Source organism: Bubalus kerabau, chromosome 11 (genome assembly GCF_029407905.1).
Source record: "Bubalus kerabau isolate K-KA32 ecotype Philippines breed swamp buffalo chromosome 11, PCC_UOA_SB_1v2, whole genome shotgun sequence".
Lineage (NCBI taxonomy): Eukaryota > Metazoa > Chordata > Mammalia > Artiodactyla > Bovidae > Bubalus > Bubalus kerabau.
The window spans coordinates 18,991,265-19,015,372 of NC_073634.1; the positions used below are offsets into that span (position 1 = coordinate 18,991,265).

Consider the following 24,108-nt stretch of genomic DNA (forward strand, 5'->3'; position numbering starts at 1 on the left):
CCTGGGCTTGAAGTCCTCAAAATTCCCACCAAATAAAACCTTAACTTTTAGGTTTTAATATTTTTCAAGTCTATAGGTATAAAATAGAAACTTCCCATATAGGATCAGAAGAAGTAACCTTGGGAACACTAGCACCAATGGCAGACATTACCAGAGAGATTCATCTGATAAGACACAACCAGAAACAGTTAGAATGGTCATTGGCCCCTTTTTCCCCCCACAAGATTATGGGATAGACAGTGACAGTAGGGACTTGTTATAGGGAAGAACTGAGTCCATGTTGTACCTGCTTCTTTCACTTTAACTTTTGCTTCTCGTTGTTTTTGTTCACTAAAAGGATACTGTCCATACATAATGGCTTGCCTTGGGGAACCCTATCCACTCTGCCTGAGTGTTAAACCAAAATGCCTTTGTTTAGAGCCCTGTCCACTTGTGGATGGCTACAGGAAGTAAGAAATTAACACCTCCCTGTCCCAAGGCTAGCTATTCCAAGAGATGTTTTTAAGATTCATGGCCATTTAAACTTTACTCCTCACCTCTCTCCAGCTCCCGCCACACACACTCATCATTCTATAAAAGAATCTGGCATCCAGACCCAGATAAGATGGTTATTTTAGACATGAGTCTGCCATCTTGGGCAGTTGGCTTTCCAAATACAGTTGTATTCCTTGCCTCAACATCTCATCTCCAATTGATTGGGCTGTCATGCAGTGAACAGAATGAGCTTGGACTTAGTTAACACATTTACAGAAGTCAGTTGTATTTCTTTACACTAACAATTTCAGAAAAGGAATGTGAAAAAACAATACCTTTCAAAATCACACCAAAAAAGATGCTTAGCAATTAAGCTGACCAAGAAGGTTGAACACTTATGCTGAGAACTATAAAATATTAACAAAGGAAACTGATGATTCAAAGAAATGGAAGGATATCCCATGCTCTTCTATTGGAAGAATTAATATAATATGGGATACTACCCAAAGTAATCCACAGATTTAATGCTATCCCTATTAAATTGCCCATGAAATGTTTCACTGAACTAGAATAATCCTAAAGTTTAGAGCCAAAAAGACTCAGAAATGCCACAGTAATCCTGTAGAAAAAGAACAAAGCAGCAGGTATAACCCTCAGTTCAGTTGGTTAGTCAGTCGTGTCCGACTCTTTGCAACCCCATGAATCGCAGCACGCCAGGCCTCCCTGTCCATCACCATCTTCCGGAGTTCACTCAGACTCACATCCATCGAGTCAGTGATGCCATCCAGCCATCTCATCCTCTGTCATCCCCTTCTCCTCCTGCCCCCAATCCCTCCCAGCATCACAGTCTTTTCCAATGAGTCAACTCTTCGCATGAGGTGGCCAAAGTACTGAAGTTTCAGCTTTAGCATCATTCCTTCCAAAGAAATCCCAGGGCTGATCTCCTTCAGAATGGACTGGTTGGATCTCCTTGCAGTCCATCCAGACTTCAAATAATACTACAGAGGTACAGTAATCAAAACAGCATGGTACTGGCACAAAAACAGACATATAGTTCAATGAAACAGAATAGAAAGCCCAGAAATAACCCCAAGAATATACAATAGGAAAGACTCTATATTCAGCATCCTATGATAAACCATGGAAAATAATATTAAACAATAATGTGTATATATGTAAAACTGAATCACTTTGCTATACAGCAGAAATTAACAAAGCACCGTAAATCAATGATACTCCAATTTTGAAAAATAGGAGCACCTAAATATATAAAAATAGTAACAGACAGAAAAGAAGAAATTAATAGGAATACAATAATAAGAGAATGTAACACCTCACTGACAATAATCTTCCAGGCAGAAAAATCAGTAAGGCAGAGATCCTAAATGACAAAACACTTAGACGTAATTGGTATCTATAGAATGCTGCTGCTACTGCTGCTAAGTCGCTTCAGTCGTGTCCGACTCTGTGCGACCCCATAGACAGCAGCCCACCAGGCTCCCCTGTCCCTGGGATTCTCCAGACAAGAACACTGGAGTGGGTTGCCATTTCCTTCTCCAATGCATGAAGGTGAAAAGTGAAAGTGAAGTCGCTCAGTCGTGTCTGACTCTGAGCGACCCCATGGCCTGCAGCCTACCGGGCTCCTCTGTCCATGGGATTTTCCAGGCAAGAGTACTGGAGTGGGGTGCCATTGCCTTCTCCATCTATAGAATACTAGGTCCCAAAAAAGCAGAACACATTCTTTTTAAATGCACGTGGAACTTTCTCTAGGATAGACCACAAACTAGGACATAAAATGCTCAACAATTAAAGAGGGTAGAAAGTATTTCAAGAATCTTTTCTGACCACAATGGCATAAAACTGGAAATCAGCCACAGAAAGAGAAACAGAAAAACAGCAACATGAAGATTAAACATTCTACTAAAAAAACAATGGCTCAAAGAGGAAAATAAAATTTTAAATAAACAAAACCCAACAAACCTCTAATCAGCCTTACCAAGCCTTACCAAGAAGAAAAGCAACAGGACTCAAATACTGAAATAAGAAATGAAAAAGGAGAAATAACTGATACGGCCGTAATACAAAAAAAATACTATGAATACTACGAACAGTTATATGCCAAGAAAATGGGCCCGGAAGAAATGGACAAGTTTCTAGAAACATACAGCCTGCCATAACTGAATCAAGAAGAAAGATAATTGGAATAGACTGATCACTAGATCTGAAATAGAACTGGTAATTTTTTAAAAATTCCCTGCAAACAAAAGTCTGGGACCAGATGGCTTCATTGGGGAATTCTACCAAACATACAAAGAAGAACTTATACCTGTCCTTTTTGAACTCTTTCAAAGGATTGAAGAGGCTTCACCATCACCCTGATATCAAAACCAGACAAAAGCACTCCCCGCAAAAGATTACAGGCCCATATCTTCATGAATATAGATGCAGAAATCCTCAATAAAACATCATTAAACCAAATCCAACAGTACATGTAAAGGATTATACACCATGATCAAATTGGATTCAACAAGATTGCAAGGATGGTTCAACACATGCAAAATCATTGAGATACACAACATCAATGAGACAGAAACCACATGTTCATCAATAGATGCAGAAAAACCGTTTCATAAAATTCAAAATCCATTCATGACAAAAACTCTCACCAAAGTGGGTATGGAAAAAATATGTCAATAAAAACTGTTTATGACAAACCCTAGCCAACATACTACTCAATGATGAAAAGCTGAAAGACTCCTGCTAAAATCTGAAATAAGACTAGGATGCCCGTACTGTCACCACTTCTATTCAACATAGTAATGGAATTTCTAGACCTAGCAATCAAACATGAAAAAGAAAAGATACCCAAATCTAAAGGGAAAAAGTAAAATTGTCAATACAGGCAGGTGATAAGATATTCTATATAGAAAACCCTAAAGACTACACACAAAAAGTATTAAAACTGACAAATGAATTCAGTAAGGTAGCAGAACATAAGATTAGCATACAGAAATATGCTGCATTTCTTTACACTAATAAAACATCTGAGAAAGTTTTTTAAAAACTCCACTTAAAATCACATCACACAGACACAGAAAAGCAAACACACAAAATGCTTAGGAATAAACTGACCAAATAGGTGAAAAACTTATATGCTGAGAACTATAAAACATTGATAAAGGAAACTGAAGATGATTCCAAATAAATAGAAAGATATAGCATGTTCTTTAATTGAAAGAATCTTGTTTAAATGGCTATACTACCCAAAGCAATCTAAAGATTTAATATGATCCCTATCAAATTACACATGACATTTTTCACAGAAATAGAATAATCCTAAAATTTATATGGAACCACAAAAGCCCCAGAATTTCCAAAGCAATCTAGAGAATAAAGAACAAAACTGGAGGCATAACCTTTCCAGACTTCAGAGAACACTACACAGCTATAGTAATCAAAACAGGATGGTATTGCATTAAAAACAAATAGATTAATGAAACAGAAGAGAGAGCCCCCAAATTAAATCCTCACCTATACAGTCAACAAAGGAGGTAAGAATAGACAGTAGAGAAAGTCTCTTCATCAAGTGGTGTTGGGAAAGCTGGACAGCCACATATAAATCAATGAAGTTGAACACTTCCTCACAGCATACACAAAAATAAACTCAAAATGGCTTAAAGACAAAGACATAACACCATACAACTAGAAGAGAAAAGCAGTAAAACATTCTCTGACATAAATCATAGCAGTATTTTCTTAGCTCAGTCCCCCAAGATGAAACAAAAGCAAAAATAAATGAAACCTAATCAAACGTATAAGCTTTGCATAGCAAAGATTGGGAGAAATATTTGCAAACAGTGTGACCAACAACAGTTTAATCTCTAAAACACAAAAACAGTTCATACAACTCAGTATCAAAAAAACCCCCAACAACCCAATCAAAAAATGGGCAGAAGTCCTAAACAGATATTTTCCCAAGGAAATATACAGATGGCAATAGGCACATGAAAAGATGCTGAACATTGCTATTTACTAGAGAAAGGCAAATTAAAACTACAGTGATCCATTATCTCACACTGGTCTGAATGGCCATAACCCAAAAATGTACAAATGATACATACTGGATTGGGTGTATAGAAAAAGGAATGTTCCTACACTTTTGTTTGGAATGTAAATCAGTACAACCATTATGGAATAATGGAATATTACTCATAAGAAGAATGAAATACTGCCATTTGCAGCAATATAGATGGACCTAGAGATTATGATACTAAGTAAGCCATACAGAGAAAGACAAATCTTATGATATTGTTTATAAGTGGAATCTTAAAAAAATGATACAGATGAATTTATATACAAAACAAATAGACTTACAGACATGGAAAACAAAGTTATGATTACCAAAGGGAAAAGATGAAGGAGGGCTAAATTAGGGGTTTGGGATTAACATATATACACTGCTGCTACTGCTGCTAAGTCACTTCAGTCATGTCCGACTCTGTGTGACCCCATAGACAGCAGCCCACCAGGCTCCCCTGTCCCTGGGATTCTCCAGGCAAGAACACTGGAGTGGGTTGCCATTTCCTTCTCCAATGCATGAAAGTGAAAAGTGAAAGTGAAGTCGCTCAGTCGACTCTTAGCGACCTCATGGACTGCAGCCTACCAGTCTCCTCCACCCATGGGATTTTCCAGGCAAGAGTACTGGAGTGGGGTGCCATTGCTTTCTCCGAATATATACACTACTATGTATAAAATAGATAACCAACAAGGACCTACTGTATAGCATAGGGAACCATACTCAACATTTTGTAATAACCTATAAGAGAAAAGAATCTGAAAAAGAATAGATACATACGTATAACTGAATCACTTTGCTGTACCCCTGAAACTAACACAACATTGTAAATCAACTATATTTTGATTTAAAAAAAAAGGACACTGAGGAACACTGCACTAGAATATGATCGCACGGGATGAACTGTAGACACGAGGCTGGCAAAGTAGTCTGAAGAAACTTAAGTTACAGTGTTCTGTATTGCTCTACTTTGTGGAAGATCAAAAACAGAGAAAACATGAATTGGAAAAGATTTTAGATGAAAGATGAGAATTTGTTGTTTGAACATGCAAATTTAAAATACTATGGAGTGTGTAAGTGAAGATATTAATATTAAATAGGCAGTTTAAAGAAGGTTTGGAGAGCAGGAGAGAAGCTAAAAGATTCAAGTTGCAGGTTTGGGGAGTCCACCTAACATGTTACATGGTAGAAGCACAGTTATAACATCACATAAGAGTACAGCTGACCACTGAACAATGAGGGATTGGGGTTGTAACCCTTCTGGAGGTCAAAAATCTAAATCTAACGTAGTTGGTCCTCCAAATTTGTGATTCCTCCACATTTGCAGATGCAACCAACCCTGACTGTGTAGTACTGTAGTATTTACTACTGAAAATATGTATGAGCAGACCCATGTGGTAACTGAGTTTTTTAAGGAACCTCCACACTATTCCCCATAACGGCTGCACCAACTTACATTTCCACCAACAGTGTAGGAGAGTTCCCATTCTCCACACCCACTCCAGCATTTATCATTTGTACACTTTTGGATAATACTCCTTAGACTACTTTTTGATAAACATTCTGATAGGGAGAGATTTCTCCTTGTCCCACAAAGCCTTATCTCTGCCTTTGTCTCCTCGTTTATCCTTAGACACCTAAGATTTTTATTTAACTTAGCTTTTTAATGAGTTTTACTATGAAAATGCCTTTGTGCTTTCCTAATTATAAATATTTAAATCACAAACTGCCCATCCTCACCCCACCCTTTCTGGATCATTGCAATCCATTGCAGATATTACAGTTTCTTCCTCAACATGCTACATCTTTTTTTTCCTCCCAATATCCTTCATAGTGAAGTGAAGTCGCTCAGTCATGTCCAACTCTTTGCAACCCCATGGACATAGCCTGCACCAGGCTCCTCTGTCCATGGGATTTTCTAGGCAAGAGTAGTGGAGTGGATTGCCATTTCCTTCTCCAAGGAATCTTCCCGACCCAGGGATCAAACCCAGGTCTCCCACATTGCAGACAGACGCTTTACCATCTGAGCCACCAGGGAAGTCCTAATATCCTTTATAGACCTTGTTATTTCTGTCCAGATGCTCTGCCCTTCTCTGTGGCCAAGTGAATGCCTACTTACCCTTTAGGACTCAGCTCCAGTGATACTGTATCCATAAGGCTTTTCCAATTCTTTTCAGTCAAAGCTATTATATATGTTCCTTTGCCTCTGCTCCCTTAGCTGTCCCCTCCCATGTTACCACACTGCTTTATAATCATTTTTCTTATGAGTTGGCAAGCTCTGAGTTTTAAAATTTTATCTTTATACATTCAGTTCAGTTGCTCATTTGTTTCTGACTCTTAGTGACCCCATGGACCACAGCACGTCAGGCATCCCTGTCCATCACCAACTCCCCGAGTTTACTCAAACTCATCTCCATTGAGTCAGTGATGCCATCCAACCATCTCATCCTCTGTCATCCCCTTCTCCTCCTGCCTTCAATCTTTCCCAGCATCGGGGTCTTTTCAAATGAGTCAGCTCTTCACATCAGGGGCCAAACTATTGGAGTTTTCAACTTCAACATCAGTCCTTCCAATGAACACCCAGGACTGATCTCCTTTAGGATGGACTGGTTGGATCTCCTTCTAGTCCAAGGGACTCTCAAGAGTCTTCTCCAATACCACGGTTCAAAGGCATCAATTCTTTGGTGCTCAGCCTTCTTCACCGTCCAACTCTCACATCCATACATGACCACTGGAAAAACCACAGCCTTGACGAGATGGACCTTTGTTGGTAAAGTAACATCTCTGCTTTTCAATATGCTGTTTAGGTTGGTCATAACTTTCCTTCCAAGGAGTAAGTGTCTTTTAATTTCATAGCTGCAATCACCATGTGCAGTGATTTTGGAGCCCCCAAAAATAAAGTCAGCTACTGTTTCCAGTTTCCCCATCTATTTCCCATGAAATGATGGGACCGGATGCCATGATCTTCGTTTTCTGAATGTTGAGCTTTAAGCCAACTTTTTCACTCTCCTCTTTCACTTTCTTCAAGAGGCTTTTTAGTTCCTCTTCACTTTCTGCCATAAGGGTGGTGTCATCTGCATATCTGAGGTTATTGATATTTCTCCCGGCAATCTTGATTCCAGCTTGTGCTTCCTCCAGCCCAGCGTTTCTCATGATGTACTCTGCATATAAGTTAAATAAGCAAGGTGACAATATACAGCCTTGACGTCCTTTTCCTATTTGGAACCAGTCTGTTGTTTTATACATTAGGCTTAATGAATAGTGCTTGTGCTCAGTCACTATGTCATGTCCGACTCTTTGGGACCCCCGACTCTGTAGCCCTCCAGACTCCTGCTTGTCTGTGGGATTTTTCAGGCAAGAATACTGGAGTGGGTTGCCATTTCCTCCTCCAGGGGATCTTTCCAACCCAGGGATTGAACCCATGTATCCTACATTGGCAGGAGGATTCTTTACCACTGAGCCACCCAGGAAGCCCCTTTAGTGAATGACAGGCCCTTAGTAATGTTTTTTTGAATTAATAAGAGACATTCTTAAGGGACGAACTCTGCACCAAAGGATTACTACTATTGGATTCCAAACTGCTGTACCCTCTATACCAATGGTTGACAAGGTAAGAGGGAATTGCTCCTGAGGAGTAAACTATTATTAAGATTTAGAACTTGAGAAAACAAGAGAATTCTCTCTTCAAATGTTGGGAAATCTATTTTAACTTCACAACCTTTGTGAACCACTTGGTGCACTGATGAGGGTGCTGTTGGGTACACTTTTTCATCCCCCTACACAATTGGAGAATAATTTGTTGACCATAACAGTTACAATGCTTTTAACCCTGAAGGATTAAAAATTAAAAAAAAAAAAGAAAAATCACCAAAAAACCCCGAGTTATGATCCAGCAATCCTACTCCTGGGCATTTAAGAGAAAATATAAAAACTAAAAGATACATGCATCCCAATGTTCATAGCGGCATTATTTACAATAGCCAAGACATAAAAATAAACTGAGTGTCCATCAACCAATGAGTAGATAAAGAAGATATATGATATGTTATATACATACACAAACAAAATGGACTATTACTCAGCCATAAAAATGAAATATTGCCATTTGAAGCTAGGTGAATGGACCTAGAAGTTCATACTAAGACTTTATTCTAAGTGAAGTCAGAGAAAGATAAATATAATATGATATCACTTATATGTAGAATCTAAAACATACAAATAAACTTGCAGTACTTAAAAAACAGAAACAGACTCATAGAAAATGTTATGGTTACCTAAGAGGAGAGGGGGAGGAATAAACTAGGGGTATGGGATTAAAAGAAATACATTATCATATATGAGAGATCAACAACAAGGATTGACTATACAGTATTAGGGACTATATTCAATATCTTGTAATAACCTATAATGGAATCTGTAAAATACATATATAAGTGTAACTGAATCACTTCACTGTACACCTTCACTGGTACTGTATACCAACCATACTTCAAAAAAAAAATGGACAGAGGACCTGAATAGACATTTCTCCAAAGAGGAAATGGCCATCTTTTCCTCTTTGGAAATGGCAGATGGTCATCTTTTCAGGCACATGAAAAGATGCTCAACACAGCTAATCATCAGAGAAATGCAAATCAAAAGCACAATGGGGTATCACCTCATATCTTTCAGAGTGGCTTTCATCAAAAAGAATAAAAATAATAAATGTTGGTAAGGATCTGGATATTCTGTTGGTAGAAATGTAGTAAATCGTTGTAGCCACTGTGGAAAACTGTATGGATACGAATTAAAAAGAAAAAAAAAAAACCAAACACTAATTCAAAAAGATACATGCACCAATGTCCATAGCAGCATTTTAGATAATGCCAAGGTATGGAAGCAAGCTGCGTCTATCAACAGATGAATGGATAAAGATGCAGGGGTAGGGGTGTGTGTGTGTGTGTGTGTGTATATATAATATATATTGGAGAGGAAATGGCAACCCACTCCATTACGCTTGCCTGGAAAATCCCATGGACAGAGGAGCCTGGTAGGCTCCAGTTCAGGGGGTCGCAAACAATCGGACACGACTAAGTGATAGGGTCTAGGTTCTATAATGTACATGTATATATATATGACACAATGGAATATCACTTAGCTGTAAAATAGAAATTATGGTATTTGCAACAATGTGGACAAACTTGGAGGTATCATGCTAAGTGAAATAAGTCAGAGACTGTTATGATATCACTTTGATGTGAAATCTAAAAATACAACAAACATGAATATAACAGAAAACCAGCCAACTCACAGACACAGAGAACAAACCAGTGGTTACCAGTGAGGAGAGGGTTAAGAGGTACCAACTATTGTTTCTAAAACAGTCTACAAGGATATATTGTTCAACACAGGGAATAGAGCCAATATTTTATAATTGCTATAGGGTATAACTTAAAAAAATTGTGAATCACTATACCGTACACCTGAAACTTAAATATTGTAGAACTAAAACTCTAAAAAAGTTAAAATTTAAATAAAAATAAGAAACGTAGGTGTACAATGTATGTTTGCTAGGACACAGACAGACTCTTTTACTTAGCATAAAATTCAAGTTAAATCATGTGTAAACTGGAATGGCTTTCCCATACCTCAGTATGTCAAAATGTCTTCCATCAGTTCAAAACTTAAATATTATAAAACTAAACTTTAAAAAATAGTTAAAATTTAAATAAAAATAAGAAACGCAGATGTACAACGTATGTTTGCTAAGACACAGTTTTACTTAGCATAAAATTCAAGTTAAATCATGTGTAAACCAGAATGACTTTCCAATACCTCAGTACATCAAAATTTCTTCCATCAGTTCAAAACCCAAATACTTTAGAGGGCTGAGAAATCTGTACCTTTTTCTTTAGCACCTTATGGCCTCATTAAACCAAAAAGCTCAAAGTCAAAACTGTATTTTGGTAAAAGATAGGATGAATTGAGAGAGTAGCATTGACATATATACACTGTTGTTGTTGTTCAGGCACTCAGTCGACCCAGTCACCCAATCGCATCTGACTCTCTGCAACCGTGTGGATTGCAGCACGCCAGGCCTTCCTGTCCCTCATCATCTCCCAAAGTTTGCCCAAGTAGTGGTCAGTCAGTTCAGTTCAGTCGCTCAGTCGTGTCCGACTCTTTGTGACCCCATGAATCGCAGCATGCCAGGCCTCCCTGTCCATCACCAACTCCCGGAGTTCACCCAAACTCATGTCCATCGAGTCGGCGATGCCATCCAGCCATCTCATCCTCTGTCGTCCCCTTCTCCTCCTGCCCCCAATCCCTCCCAGCATCAGGGTCTTTTCCAATGAGTCAACTAAAAGAGCTAGTGGGAAGACGCTCGGTGCTCTGTGATGACCTAGAGGGGTAGGATGGGGGGTCAGGGAGGGAGACTCAAGAGGGAGGGGATATATGTATACATACATCTGATTCATCTGTATATATGTATACATACATCTGTGGTATACAGCAGAAACTAACACAACATTGTGGAACAATCATACGCCAATTAAACAAGCATGCAAAAAACTAAAAAAAGAAAAAAACACCTTGTGTTTTGGTCTGAGGTGTCCTTGTCTTACCAGCAATCAGAATATCATCCACATACTGGAGCAGGGCTCCCTCATTAAGTGTCCCTCAAATCTCTTGCCAGGATTTCTCCAAATATCGTTAAGGAATTCGTAGAGCGTTAAAGTGAAAGTCGCTCAGTCGTGTCCGACTCTTTACAAACCCATGAACTATACAGTCCATGCAATTCTCTAGGCCAGAATACTGGAGTGGGTAGCCTTTCCCTTTTCCAGGGGATTTTCCCAACCCAGGGTTCGAACCCAGGTCTCCCACATTGCAGGTGGATTCTTACCAGCTGAGCCACCAGGGAAGTTCAAGAATACTGGAGTGGGTAGCTATCACTTCTCCTTACCCAGGAATCGAACCAGAATTCTTAAGCCCCCTCAGTACTGTTTACCTTTTGTATCTAGACCTTTCCATTCAAAAGCAAACAACTCCTGGGATTCAAAACTGAAGGGTATACCCAAAAAAGGGAATGGGGGATTTCCTTCAAATCCAATATGAAAAACAAACAAAAATCTCTGAAGAGGGTAGTGAGCAGAGTGCATGGTTTAGTGACTACTGGATGAAATCTTCTAGAATTTGATTATTTGGTCTTGAGTCCTGCAGAAACTAATATTCATTTGTGCCTGGTTTCTGGACTGGAGTACTGTATTGCAAGGTGACCAGCAGGGACATATTAAAACATATTCAAGAAAGTTGGTTAGCAGGGGTTAAACTCCAAGCTTTGCCTGCTCCTTTAAGTTTGGAATTTTTGCCCCAGACTGAAGTGTAACTTGCACAGACAGAGCCTCATTGCTCTCCCTGGACTCATCTTCTGTAGTATCTCTTTAAGAGTGGTTGCTGTTTTCTTTGTGGCTGGAGCAAGAGAGTCCAAAATGCATAAGCTTGCTCTGGTGGTACTTCGATGTCCATTCAGTTCAGTTCAGTCACTCAGTCGTGTCTGACTCTTTGCCACCCCATGAATCACAGCACGCCAGGCCTCCCTGTCCATCACCAACTCCCGGAGTTCACTCAGACTCACGTCCATCGAGTCAGTGATGCCATCCAGCCATCTCATCCTCTGTCATCCCCTTTTCCTCCTGCCCCCAATCCCTCCCAGCATCAGAGTCTTTTCCAATGAGTCAACTCTTCGCATGAGGTGGCCAAAGTACTGGAGTTTCAGCTTCAGCATCATTCCCTCCAAAGAAATCCCAGGGTTGATCTCCTTCAGAATGGACTGGTTGGATCTCCTTGCAGTCCAAGGGACTCTCAAGAGTCTTCTCCAACACCACAGTTCAAAAGCATCTATTCTTTGGCACTCAGCCTTCTTCACAGTCCAACTCTCACATCCATACATGACCACTGGAAAAACCATAGCCTTGCCTAGATGGACCTTTGTTGGCAAAGTCATGTCTCTGCTTTTGAATATGCTATCTAGGTTGGTCATAACTTTCCTTCCAAGGCGTAAGCGTCTTTTAATTTCATGGCTGCAATCACCATCTGCAGTGATTTTGGAGCCCCCAAAAATAAACTCTGACACTGTTTCCCCATCTATTTCCCATGAAGTGGTGGGACCAGATGCCATGATCTTCGTTTTCTGAATGTTGAGCTTTAAGCCAACTTTTTCACTCTCCACTTTCACTTTCATCAAGATGCTTTTGAGTTCCTCTTAACTTTCTGCCATAAGGGTGGTGTCATCTGAATATCTGAGGTTATTGATATTTCTGACAATCTTGATTCCAGCTTGTGCTTCTTCCAGTCCAGCGTTTCTCATGATGTACTCTGCATATAAGTTAAATAAGCAGGGTGACAATATACAGCCTTGACGTACTCTTTTTCCTATTTAGAACCAGTCTGTTGTTCCATGTCCAGTTCTAACTGTTGCTTCCTGACCTGCATACAGGTTTCTCAAGAGGCAGGTCAGGTGGTCTGGTAGTCCCATCTCTTGCAGAATTTTCCACAGTTTATTGTGATCCACACAAAGGATTTGGCATAGTCAATAAGCAGAAATAGATGTTTTTCTGGAACTCTCTTGCTTTTTCCATGATCCAGTGGATGTTGGCAATTTGATCTCTGGTTCCTCTGCCTTTTCTAAAGCTAGCTTGAACATCAGGAAGTTCACAGTTCACGTAGTGCTGAATCCTGGCCTGGAGAATTTTGAGCATTACTTTACTAGCATGTGAGATGTCCATTCATCCAGGTACAAATGCTAACTTGGCATTTAGTTAGTAAATCTCATCCCAGAAAGGGAATGGGGCATTCAGGCATATATAGAAAGCAAGGTTTCAGATGGGTCTCCCTCTTTGATGGTCTAGCAGCTGGAAAAAAGGCTTTTGCAAGATTTATCTGGATACTCCAGTTACTAACAGTCACAGAAATATAGAAACCTGGGTATTTACTGATAAAACCAAATAAGCGGTCCCCCAATGGATTGGAAAGTGCAAAAATTGATTTTCCACTATCATAGTCACCTAGAGGCCATATGAGAGATACTGATATACTCTATGGGATTTAAAGGAACCCCTGGACCCTACTGTCATTCCTGGTCACTTTCATTCTCATTTATGTGGGTGTCTGATAGCTTCCCCTGATAGCTCAGTGGTAAAAGAACCTGCCTTCCACGCAGGAGACAAGGGTTCAATCCCTGGGTCAGGAAGATCCCCTGGAGGAGGGCATGGCAGTCCACTCTAGTATTCTTGCCTGGAGAATCCCATGGACAGAGGGGCCTCAAGGGCTACAGTCCCCAGGATCATGAGCAGACATGACTGAGTGACTAAACAACTGATGTGCTACCTGTTGTTTACCTTCAAGAATCTTATTTAGGATGGGACAGTCTCATTCCCAGGGTTCCTTCAGTTTGGAATATGCACTGCCCCTATGGGCACCCTGTTCCAGTGGAAGTGAGGGGCTTGGGGCCTCCTACTTTTACTGAGTCCCTTGTGGGGGTCCCTAATGGGATCTGGCTCTACCCTGTGTTAAGACAGCTGCAAACAGAGTAGCCTATTTTTCTCTTTTGCTCCTGAAACTGATGGCTGCCATTAAAAACTTTGAAGGCAGTTTCAACAAACTGAGATGAGATAGGCTGAAACCCGGGACCCTTTGCTGCTGTACTGACATCTGGTCAAATGTCTCCTCCAGCTAAGGGACTAAAAATAATTTCAATTGGAGCAAATTATAGGCAACAAGACATAAAAAGACCAAAAGAACCCAAATGCGTCTTCTGAAGAACCAGGAACAAAAGCAGGGTACAGCGAATGCCCCTTGCACACACCACTACCAAAGGCACGGGTAAACCACCCAAGCCACCCCTCCAACCCAACCCCTGGGCACACCCCTACCGTCATCCCATATAAAGAACCAGCTCACCTCTTCTTGCTGCTGCTGCTGCTAAGTCGCTTCAGTCGTGTCCGACTGTGCGACCCCATAGATGGCAGCCCACCAGGCTCCCCCATCCCTGGGATTCTCCAGGCAAGAACACTGGAGTAGGGTGCCATTGCCTTCTCCGTGGCTCTTCTTGAGGAGCAAGTAAAGGAACCTGTTACTTGTTTTTACATCCTGGAGCTGCAGCAGGAGTCCTAAAAAAGCCTTGTCTCAATTTCTTCTCTGGCCTCTTATCAATTTATACTGATTAAGGAGGCCAAGAACCTAGTTGGTAAGAGAGACACAGGCAGTCCTAAAACCCCTCCACCTTTTGCAGTTTCTTCTGTGTACGGGGGCTCTCTGGTTAACAAAAGTCATTAACCATATTGAAATTCTCTAGTTTCCAAGGAGAGGAGGACGGGAGGGTTGGATTGGGAGTTTGGGACCAGAAGGTGCAAACTATTATGTATAGAATGGATATACAACAAGGTCCTACTGTTCTGCATAAGGACCTATAGCATAAGGAACTATATTCAGTATCTTGTAATAAACCATAATGTAAAAGACAAAAATAAATTCTCTGGGCTTCAGGATCTAGATCTGTATATTGCCTATAGGATTTAAAGACTTTTCTAGAAATTCTGAAAGATCCTAATTGGGTTTCTGTTTTTTACCTCCTGTACTTTATTAGGATCTGTTAACACAGCTATTCTTGTAGCAACCAATATGGGTTGCCAGGAATTTCTTTCTGAAGCCATCCTGCCTTTGTCCTGGCTTTATCTAGCACCATTATACAATCTTCTGACGTGGGGAGGAGGTTATTTAATACATTTTGAACATTTGCCTAGGTTGGGTTGTGGTTTGCAAAAAAAAAAATCGATGAAAAAAAAATTTTCCATTCTCTTTGGGTCATCTCTTGACATGTTCTTCCAATGAAATAAATCTAAAGCTGAAAAAGGGGAGTGGACCCAGGTCAATACCATCAGCTGCTAAGTCTCAGCATTCATGCTGACTTAATGGATACCATTCCACCTGAGTTTGGGTAGCTCCCTAGCAGGTATGAGGGGACAAGACCACTCTTTCTCCCTCTTAAGAGATGAGGGTGGGAGTGGGGGATGCTGAGCCCTGAGGCTCAGGCCCTGGCAGCAAAGTAGCATCATGTAAGGTGGGAGGAGGAGCCTTCTAAGTGTTCAGCTGAACTAACAAGCAAGTCATCTTTCTTTTCATTAGAATCAGAAAAATAGGTTTGCCTTTCCTTCCTGTTGGATCATAACCTTATTTTCTTTGCACACATTTATTTTGATACAACATACAAGACTGTACATAAGTATTTTATCCTATTTTTCTCCCCATTTACAAAATATGTCTAGTTGTAAAATTGTACTGTAATTTAAGGGCCCATTTTCAGACCGTTTTGCTCTGGAGGCCAAAAGCTATTGTGGCCATGCAATGTTACCAAAAATACCATCTTTCTTTGCCCCAGATTTATAATTGAACATTCTAGTTTTGGAGAATGCTGCAGAGAGGGCTGTAAGAGGAAACTGAATGGACATTTCCCACCTTGAAGGGCCTCTGCTTCCAGATATCACGGTAATGAAAGCTTTCTAGTGGGCCCAGCCAAGGCTGTTTATTCCCCAATAGCCAGTTCTTAACACTTCAAGCAGACACAAACTGACACATAAAAAGAAGCTGAAAACCAAAAACCAGAGCCCCAGACCTTTAACCCAGGTAATAAGTAGCTCAGCAGCTGTAATCTACTATGCTGTCAGCCAAAATCCAGACAGAAACAAACTTTTCGCCCAGTTGGGCCACCAACCCACTGCTGCTGCTAAGCCACTTCAGTCGTGTCCGACTCTGTGTGACCACCAGGCTCCCCGGTCCCTGGGATTCTCCAGGCAAGAACACTGGAGTGGGTTGCCATTTCCTTCTCCAACGCATGAAAGTGAAAAGTGAAGTCGCTCTGTCGTGTCCAACCCTTAGCGACCCCATGGACTGCAGCCTACCAGGCTCCTCCGTCCATGGGATTCTCCAGGCAAGAGTACTGGAGTGGGGTGCCATTGCCTTCTCCAGGCAAGAGTACTGGAGTGGGGTGCCATTGCCTTCTCCAACCAACCCACTATCTAGTCCGAATTGCAGACATTTTAGAAACAGGTGCGATTCTTTAACGAAGTTACTCACAGGAAGGACGCTTCCAAACTGCGCACCCAGAAACCATTTCTCTGCCGCAGGACGAAACTAAGCACTGAAGGTCCACAGCAAGTCACCGGAGAAAGCCAGGGATGGTTCCAGAACTCATGGACAAGGCAGTTCCTCCAACTCATTCACAGACTCTTGGTACGGCAAGGAGCGAGGAGCCATGGGTGAAACGTCCCTGTGAACCTCCCTCCTGGACTTTCCCTCACCAAACCTGTCACCAACCCAGGTTTGTTTTGCACAGCAAGCCAAAATGTGGAGACGCAAAGCTCTGCAGCAAAGGGGGCTTAGATGGCAAGGCAGCCAAGCGAGGAAACTGGAGAACAAATCTCAAATCTGCCCCCGAGAAGGCAGAGGCTTGGCATATCTGACATAATGAACAAATAATTAGAGAGCGTAGGAACATCAGCAGCGTGGGGAGCAGCGATTGGGAAAAGGTGCGGCAACCATGGTCATCATCTTTCTGCGCAGGCCAAACTAAGCAAAACCCTCCACACTTTCAGGCCATCAAATGAACACTTGCGCATGCCTAGTTGAAGGATCAGTGGTTCCATCCTGTCTTAATCAGTTCAGTTGACGACAAGTTTCTAGAAAACACCTCTGGCAAGCAGCTTACTATCAGGCTACTTGCCACTTGGAGGGCATGCCGAGTGTTCTGTGGCAACAATTAAAACGGCCTTGATTGGTCAAGGCAGGTTACAGGTGAAATGGATTACTAATGCTTACCCTCATTTCATCACTAGCTTTCACCTGTCTTTGAGAGCATAGGCCAGCCGTCATTAGAGGTGTACCAGTTATCTTCCAAGGCATTTACGAAGAGGATTTTTCTTTTTTATAGAAGATTCTAGCAGAGTCGGGCATGATGGGGTGACTCAAACAACAAAAGCATAACTAAAACATGATGTGCTTTCTTGTTGTGAACAACACAGAATCTTTAAAAGGACTCTGTGATTATCCTGATGCTGCCTCCCCGCAGACTATCCCCTCCACACACATATTTACATACGAATTCACTGAAGACTGCCCGAGAATTTAGATTTACTCCTCCAAAATGACTCTGAAGCCAGGCACACTCCCAATGTGGGCCTCAGACCAGATATGTTTCCTGAAACATTTCTGCATTTAGAAATGCAGTCTCAGGCCTGCAAACAAGATTCCCCAGATGATCCCTCTGCATATTAAATATTCAGAAGCACTGTTTTAAAGAAGTGGGTTGTTTTGTTTGGCTGCATATTGGAATCACTTGGGAAGCTTGAAAAACTGATGGCCCTACTGCCAGAAATTCTGAATTAATTGGCCTAGGGTGCAGTGGGATTCTTACTCTTAGAACTGTTACTCTTTGAGTGATGTTCCTTTGCTATGAAATAGGTATAATGACATCTGCACGGGAGTGTAGAAGGGATCAAAATAAGATCATATAGGAAAAGCTTTAGAAAGAAAGAGTCATTGTGTGCAGATAAGGAATGATTGCACACATGTCACTAAACACTTTAAAACCTTGACTCTTCTACATGATCCTTTTACTTCAGCAAAGAATTAGTCTGGGTTCCTTTTTCTCTCTTCCCTTCTTCAGCTGCTTTCTTCCAAATCTGAGGCCTCCTTTGGATACACTTTCATTTAAACTCTGCACATCTCTAGAATCTGGAAACCCTATTCCTAACCCAGAGACTGAAATGATTTTTTGGAGGAAATTGCTGCAATGGAGCATCAGAAACAGATCTTGGAAGGTCAAATGAGAAAAGTTGTATGTAAATTTAGAATTCCTCTAAACCTCCAGAGAAAAAGAGAGGGAACTCTGATCAAAATTCTGTAATAGATGGAGAAATTTTCTTAAATGGAGAAAGAATTTTTAAAATAACACATGCATATGTATAACTGAATCACTTTGCTCACACCTGAAACTAACACAACATTGTTAATTTCAAAAAGGCATGGGATTTTGGAGTCAGAATCAGTGTTAGAAGGTGTGGGAGAAAAGTAAATTGATGGGGGAACAAATTGGCCTCAAGTCTGCATGAGTTAGCTGTGTCACTTGAAACAGTTTAAAATATTTAAAAGTATTAAATGTTCAAGGTTTTCTTGGATCCTCTCTTTACTGGAGAAAAATGGCCACGCTGACTTGTATAATCTCAAGTGTACCCAAGGCTTTATTCTCCCACCCTGAATAAGATCCTGAGGCTCAGCGAGGGCCCCTAGGAGGTTGGCCTTCCCATCAGCGTAGCAAAGTCCTGGTGACTCAGTGGGAATAGACCAGAAGCCCTGCTCCACCAGGCAGCCACACCGAGCTGATGGGCAGGAAATTCCTGGATAGGTGATAGTCTCCGTCTAAGGGCACCCACCTACTTTTCCTGGGACACCCTTCTTCCCAGAAAGGCCATGACATTGAGTTCAAGCACTGAGAAACTGTATGAGCAACAACATGTTGACTAGAAAAGCAGTCAAATCATTCAGTCCAAGAGCCAGTTATGCTTTTCAAGCCCTAATTGCAAATTGACTTAGCTGGATAAGGGCTGGGACACCTGCAGACTACTTTCGCTTTTGGACATCGAATTGAAAACACTGCAGTTTATACAAATTGTCTACAGAGTAGTTAAATGTCCTCCAAAGTCTTCCCAGCCTGGTTGATGGGACAGAAACTCACTTCTTGAGGTATATCACTGCTTCCCTCCTTCTCAATGCCTTCTCCACCTCCTCTTCATTAATTCTCTGGACCAGCACTATCTCATCAAACTTCCTGCCATGATGGGCAGGTTCTACATCTGAGCTGTCCTGTGTGATAGCCAATAGCCACACGTGGATACTGAGGATTTAAAAAGTAGTACAACTGAGGAATTGAGTTTTGGATTTTATCTGCTTTTAGTTAACTTTAAATAGCCACATGTGGCTAGTTGTGGGTAGTACAGACCTAGGGTCTGACCATTCACTTGCCATTCACACTTTGGGACGATCCATTCTCTCCCAATTCTATTCCTCAGGCTGTGGTTTCCCAGTGAAACATGTGAAGAAAGTTGTTTATGGCAAAGAAAACAATGTCCTTGTGGCTACAACTGCCCTCCGAAGCAGATTTACAATCAATCTTCAAGAAAAATAATAAATGAACGCACATAAATCATCTTGCCTTACCTTCAGGGATCACTGCATACATTTCACTTCCTGCCATATGTAATCAATCATTTCTGGCACAGCAGCAAAGAGTGGCAAGAAGAGGATTAGAGTCCTGAACCCTGTAGAATGAGAGCCAGAGATACCTGCTGAGACAGAGAAAACTCCATCTCTAGCTCCTCTGGCCGCCATTGCCATAACTCAGGTGTTCTCCAAGTGTGAGCCCCAAACAAGGGCATTGGCATCACCTGGGAACTTGTTAGATATGCAAATTCTTAGCTCTACCCCATACCTACTGGATCAGAAACTCTGGGCTTGCAGCCAGCAATCTGTTTTAACAAGCCCTCCAGAAAATTCTGATGCATGATAGTTTGAGAAACTCTGCCGTAAATAACCCATCTGTTGGGTGCCCACCAGGCTCCAGAAATCATGGGACTTCTTTCAGAAAGATGCCCTCCTATGTACACATATTGAGACAGGAGCTCAGTTTCATTCTCTTTTTCCTATTTTTCTTCCCCACTCCATCATCTTTTTGTCAGTTAACTGGCCTAAAGTTCACCCGTCCACCAAGCGGGCCTAAAATAAATACCTTTTTTTGCACCTCGTCCAATAGGTGTTTTATTTACTGATGCTCTACTAGAGCACACCAGTAATTATTTTTCATACATTTCACATTTAATCATCATAACAACCCTGTAACCTGAGTATCAAGAGGTGTTGCTGGAGCTGGCTATTACCAGCTCATGAGAACTAACTGTGTATGTCTATTCCCAACCCACTGGTGGCTGGAAATTGGCCATGCTGAGAGTATTTACACCACAGAAATTGCCAAATGGAGAGTGAATTGTTAAGCATTTACCAGTTTACCACTGAATGATCCTTTCTTATAAAAGAGGAAAATAGGATCAAGGAGGCTTAGTTGGCCAAGATTGTATATGTAGGAATTTTAACCCAAATTTACAGTTAACCCAGTTAACTCCTGTAACTCCCAAACCACCCTGTTTTTGGTACAAAGCTCTCCTAGGGATACTTGAGTTTGCTTCAGCCAAATGGGAGTGGGGGCATCCAGAAGGCATCAGGCTCAAAGTACCCCTGTGTTGGGCAGAAAGGGCTCTAAAGGCTCAAACGGATACAATTCAGTGGGGGTAGAAGGGGAAATCTATTAGTTAGAAAACAATAAAGCCCTGCTTTTGAGGATAGCCTTAACTGTTTTTCCAGTCAGTCACTTTAAGAAGATCTTTTATGCTTAAGTTTTTCTTGGCTTCTCTCTTAGAAAAACTGGCCACACTGACTTGCAGTGATCTCAAGTTTAACGGGGATGTGCTCTCCCATCCTCAACAGGATCTGGAGACTCAGACAGGGATTTTGATAGGGATTGCACTGAAGGAAATGGCAACCCATTCCAGTGTTCTTGCCTGGAGAATCCCCGGGACAGCAGAGCCTAGTGGGCTGCCGTCTATGGGGTCGCACAGAGTCGGACACGACTGAATCGACTTAGCAGCAGCAGCACTGAAGGTGTAGATCAATTTGGAGAGCAAATTAATATAAATTAATATATTATAAATTAATATAAAGTCTTCCAAACCACAACCATGAGACATCTTTCCATTTATTTAAATCTTTAATTTGTTTCAACAATTTTATGTAGCTTTCAATGTAAACTGTACGCTAGTTTGTTAAATTATTCTTAAATATTTTATTCTTTTTGATGATACTTAAATGGAATTGTTTTATTAAGTTCAATTTCAGTTTACTTGTTGCTACTGCATAGAAATACAGTGTGTTTTACCTATTGACCTTATTGATCCCACTCCCAGCAAAATACTTTCAGTCCCAGCACATCTGCATTAACCCTCCCTTTCTATGCTATCCCTTTCTGGTCTCCTTTTCCAAACAATAAACTTGCTATCTATTGATTCTTTGTTCTGTGTCAAGCCTGACATCCAATTTTCGTGAGATTATTACTCCATCTCCATGTTACAGATGAGGAACTGTGGTTTGGAGAGGTTAAAGAAAGGCCCAGGTATCCACAAGGATATTACCCAGAATATCAGCTGTGTTGCTAGGCCATAGTCCCTTCCACCAAGCCTGAATTGCCCACAGGCTTGCATACTCTTGCTTAGAAGGAAAACATACACTTCTCAGTTTACAGCAGGAAATTTAAGTGAGTGTAGAGGAGATTCTCCTGCAGAATCCCTTGTTGTTTAATCACTCAGTCGTGTCCAACTCTTTGCGACCCCATGGACTTTTTAGCCCACCAGGCTCCTCTGTCCATGAGATTTCCCAGGCAAGGATACTGGAGTAAATTGCCATTTCCTTCTCCAGGGGATTTTCCCAATCTAGGGACCAAACCTGCGTCTCCTGCATTGGCAGATGGATTCTTACCACTGAGCCACCAGGGAAGGCCTTCAAAATCCCTTAGGACAAGTCTTCTATCAGACTCATGGTTACTTAGCATTAATGAGTCGCAGGTCACAAAGGCTGAAGCAGAAAGTCAGACTCCAGTGTATATATCTTATTCATTCATTCCTTCAATAAATATTTACTGAGTACTGGTATGTGCTGGGCAGTATATGAGGTGCTAGGATCCAGTAGCAGTCTTATAAACAACATTCTTTATTTTCTCGGAACTTCCATTCTAATGAGGAGACAGTAATATCAAGTATAATGTCATGTTAGTGAAACTCTCTAAGGTTAGGTGGAGAATGATGGAGAGAGACTATTTCCCATAACATTAAGGAAGGCATATCCTGGAATTATATTTGAGCAAAGGCCTCAGAGAAGTAAGGGCATGAAAAGCCTGCAGATATCTTGGGGAAGGAACTCCTCTGTCTTAGAGGAAGTACAAAGAACATGCGTTGGGGGAGTCTGGGGAACTTTTGGGCCAGCAAGGCCAGTGTGGCTACAGTGGAAGGAGCACTGGGTGGAGCCGTAGGTGATGGATGGCTTCAGAGAGGCAAAGGGAACTCTTATCCCGTGAGGAGTTCAGGCCTGGGTAGAAAGTGTTCCTACTTCCTAAGATTTTTAAAAAATTCTCCTTCAACCTTTAAGCATCTCAACTTTTCATCCCATTCCCAGACTCAAATGCCCTTACATGATGAATCATTTTTCTGCTATTTGTTAACAAACTCCTCTTCCTCTCTGAAGGGGTGATCCCCGCTGGTTCCTTCCCCTGTGGCTTTAATAGTTCCCTACAGATTATTCTGAGCTATAAAAACCCTGGGGCCTCCTGTGGCACACTCACACAGCAGGATGTCACGTTGCTCCTGAGCCCCAGGTGGAACGTCCCGCTCTTAGAAGAGAAAACAGCCCTTTCCTCTCACCCTTTGGAAACCCAGAGAGAAATTGCAAGGGGTGGGGCTTGGGAAACACGCCCAGCAGGGTCCATTTCAGCCCCTTTCCTTTGAGAACCAGAAGTTCCTACCAGGTGGGGTCCTCGAGGTGTTTTTTCCATCTCCTCCACAGGTGGGCAAGGAGCAGAGGGAAAGCAGTTGAAAGGGGGAAATGATTTGTACAGATTTTATCCACATAGAATTGGATGGGCACTAATTAGCCTCAGCTAAGATTTTAAAGGCCAAAGAAAATTGTCATTATTTCATCTCCCCAATAAACACGTGCTCAATGCTTATTTTACCAGGCACTGTGCTTGACCCTGGGAAGATAGACATGAATAACTTGTAGTGCTTGACTCCACAGCTAGCTCAGAAGATGTGAGCCAAATTAACTGTGTTACAACAAGGTAAGTAATTCAGTGGAAGCTAGAACACAGTGCTGTGGAAACAAAGAGGACCCAACTGATTCAGCCTGCTGTGCGGGTGGGGTGGGATGGGGCAGAAACTCTAGGCAGAAGATGACATGGTTGGTATTGTACTGGCCTTAAATTTCACTAGGGAAAAGAAAGCCACATTGCAGCCACTTTACCTGCCCTTCCTTAGAGCTCTGAACTTGGAATCTTAGACTACCTTCCTGATCCTGATTTCTGGCTCTTCCACAGCCAACTATGAGACCTTGAACAAGGCTCTGTACCTCTTGTAGCTTTGTTTATTTCATCAGTAAAATGAGCTCTGAGGTCCCTACCATGTCAGAACCTGTCTAATTCTTTGATTTCGAGAACAAGATGGCAGAGGAGTAGGTGGACATGGAGTACATCTTTCTTCATGGATACATAAGGGATACATCTTTAAAAACAGAAGTACATGCAGAACACCAGCTGAGAATGGACAGGAGTACCTGACCAGAGAAAAATAATAATATAGACCCACGCAAAACTCGAAGGATGAAGGAACTAGTGGGGGAAACAGGAGTGTTAGTAGGACTGGACCTGCCCTCAGCAG

At 41.5% G+C, this 24,108-nt stretch overlaps 2 long non-coding RNA genes across 5 annotated transcripts in view; one reads left to right on the top strand and one right to left on the bottom strand.

Annotated features, from left to right (window-relative positions):
- LOC129622905 (uncharacterized) overlaps nt 1-22,993 on the bottom strand; it is a 33,746-nt gene extending 10,753 nt beyond the window's left edge. For 2 of the 4 annotated variants that reach the window (XR_008700178.1, XR_008700177.1), the window contains exons 1-2: nt 19,796-22,990; nt 16,658-17,543 (exon numbers count right to left, since the gene is read on the bottom strand). This is a non-coding gene — a long non-coding RNA (uncharacterized LOC129622905). Of the gene's footprint in view, nt 1-12,959; nt 13,267-16,657; nt 17,544-19,795 lie in introns of those variants that run through there. The other 2 variants (XR_008700180.1, XR_008700179.1) reach the window with 2 other exon arrangements.
- Nucleotides 14,507-16,844, top strand: LOC129622906 (uncharacterized). The gene is made up of 3 exons (XR_008700181.1): nt 14,507-15,536; nt 15,963-16,069; nt 16,708-16,844. It is a non-coding gene; the product is annotated as an uncharacterized LOC129622906 (long non-coding RNA).
- Nucleotides 22,994-24,108: the final 1,115 nt, after the last annotated feature.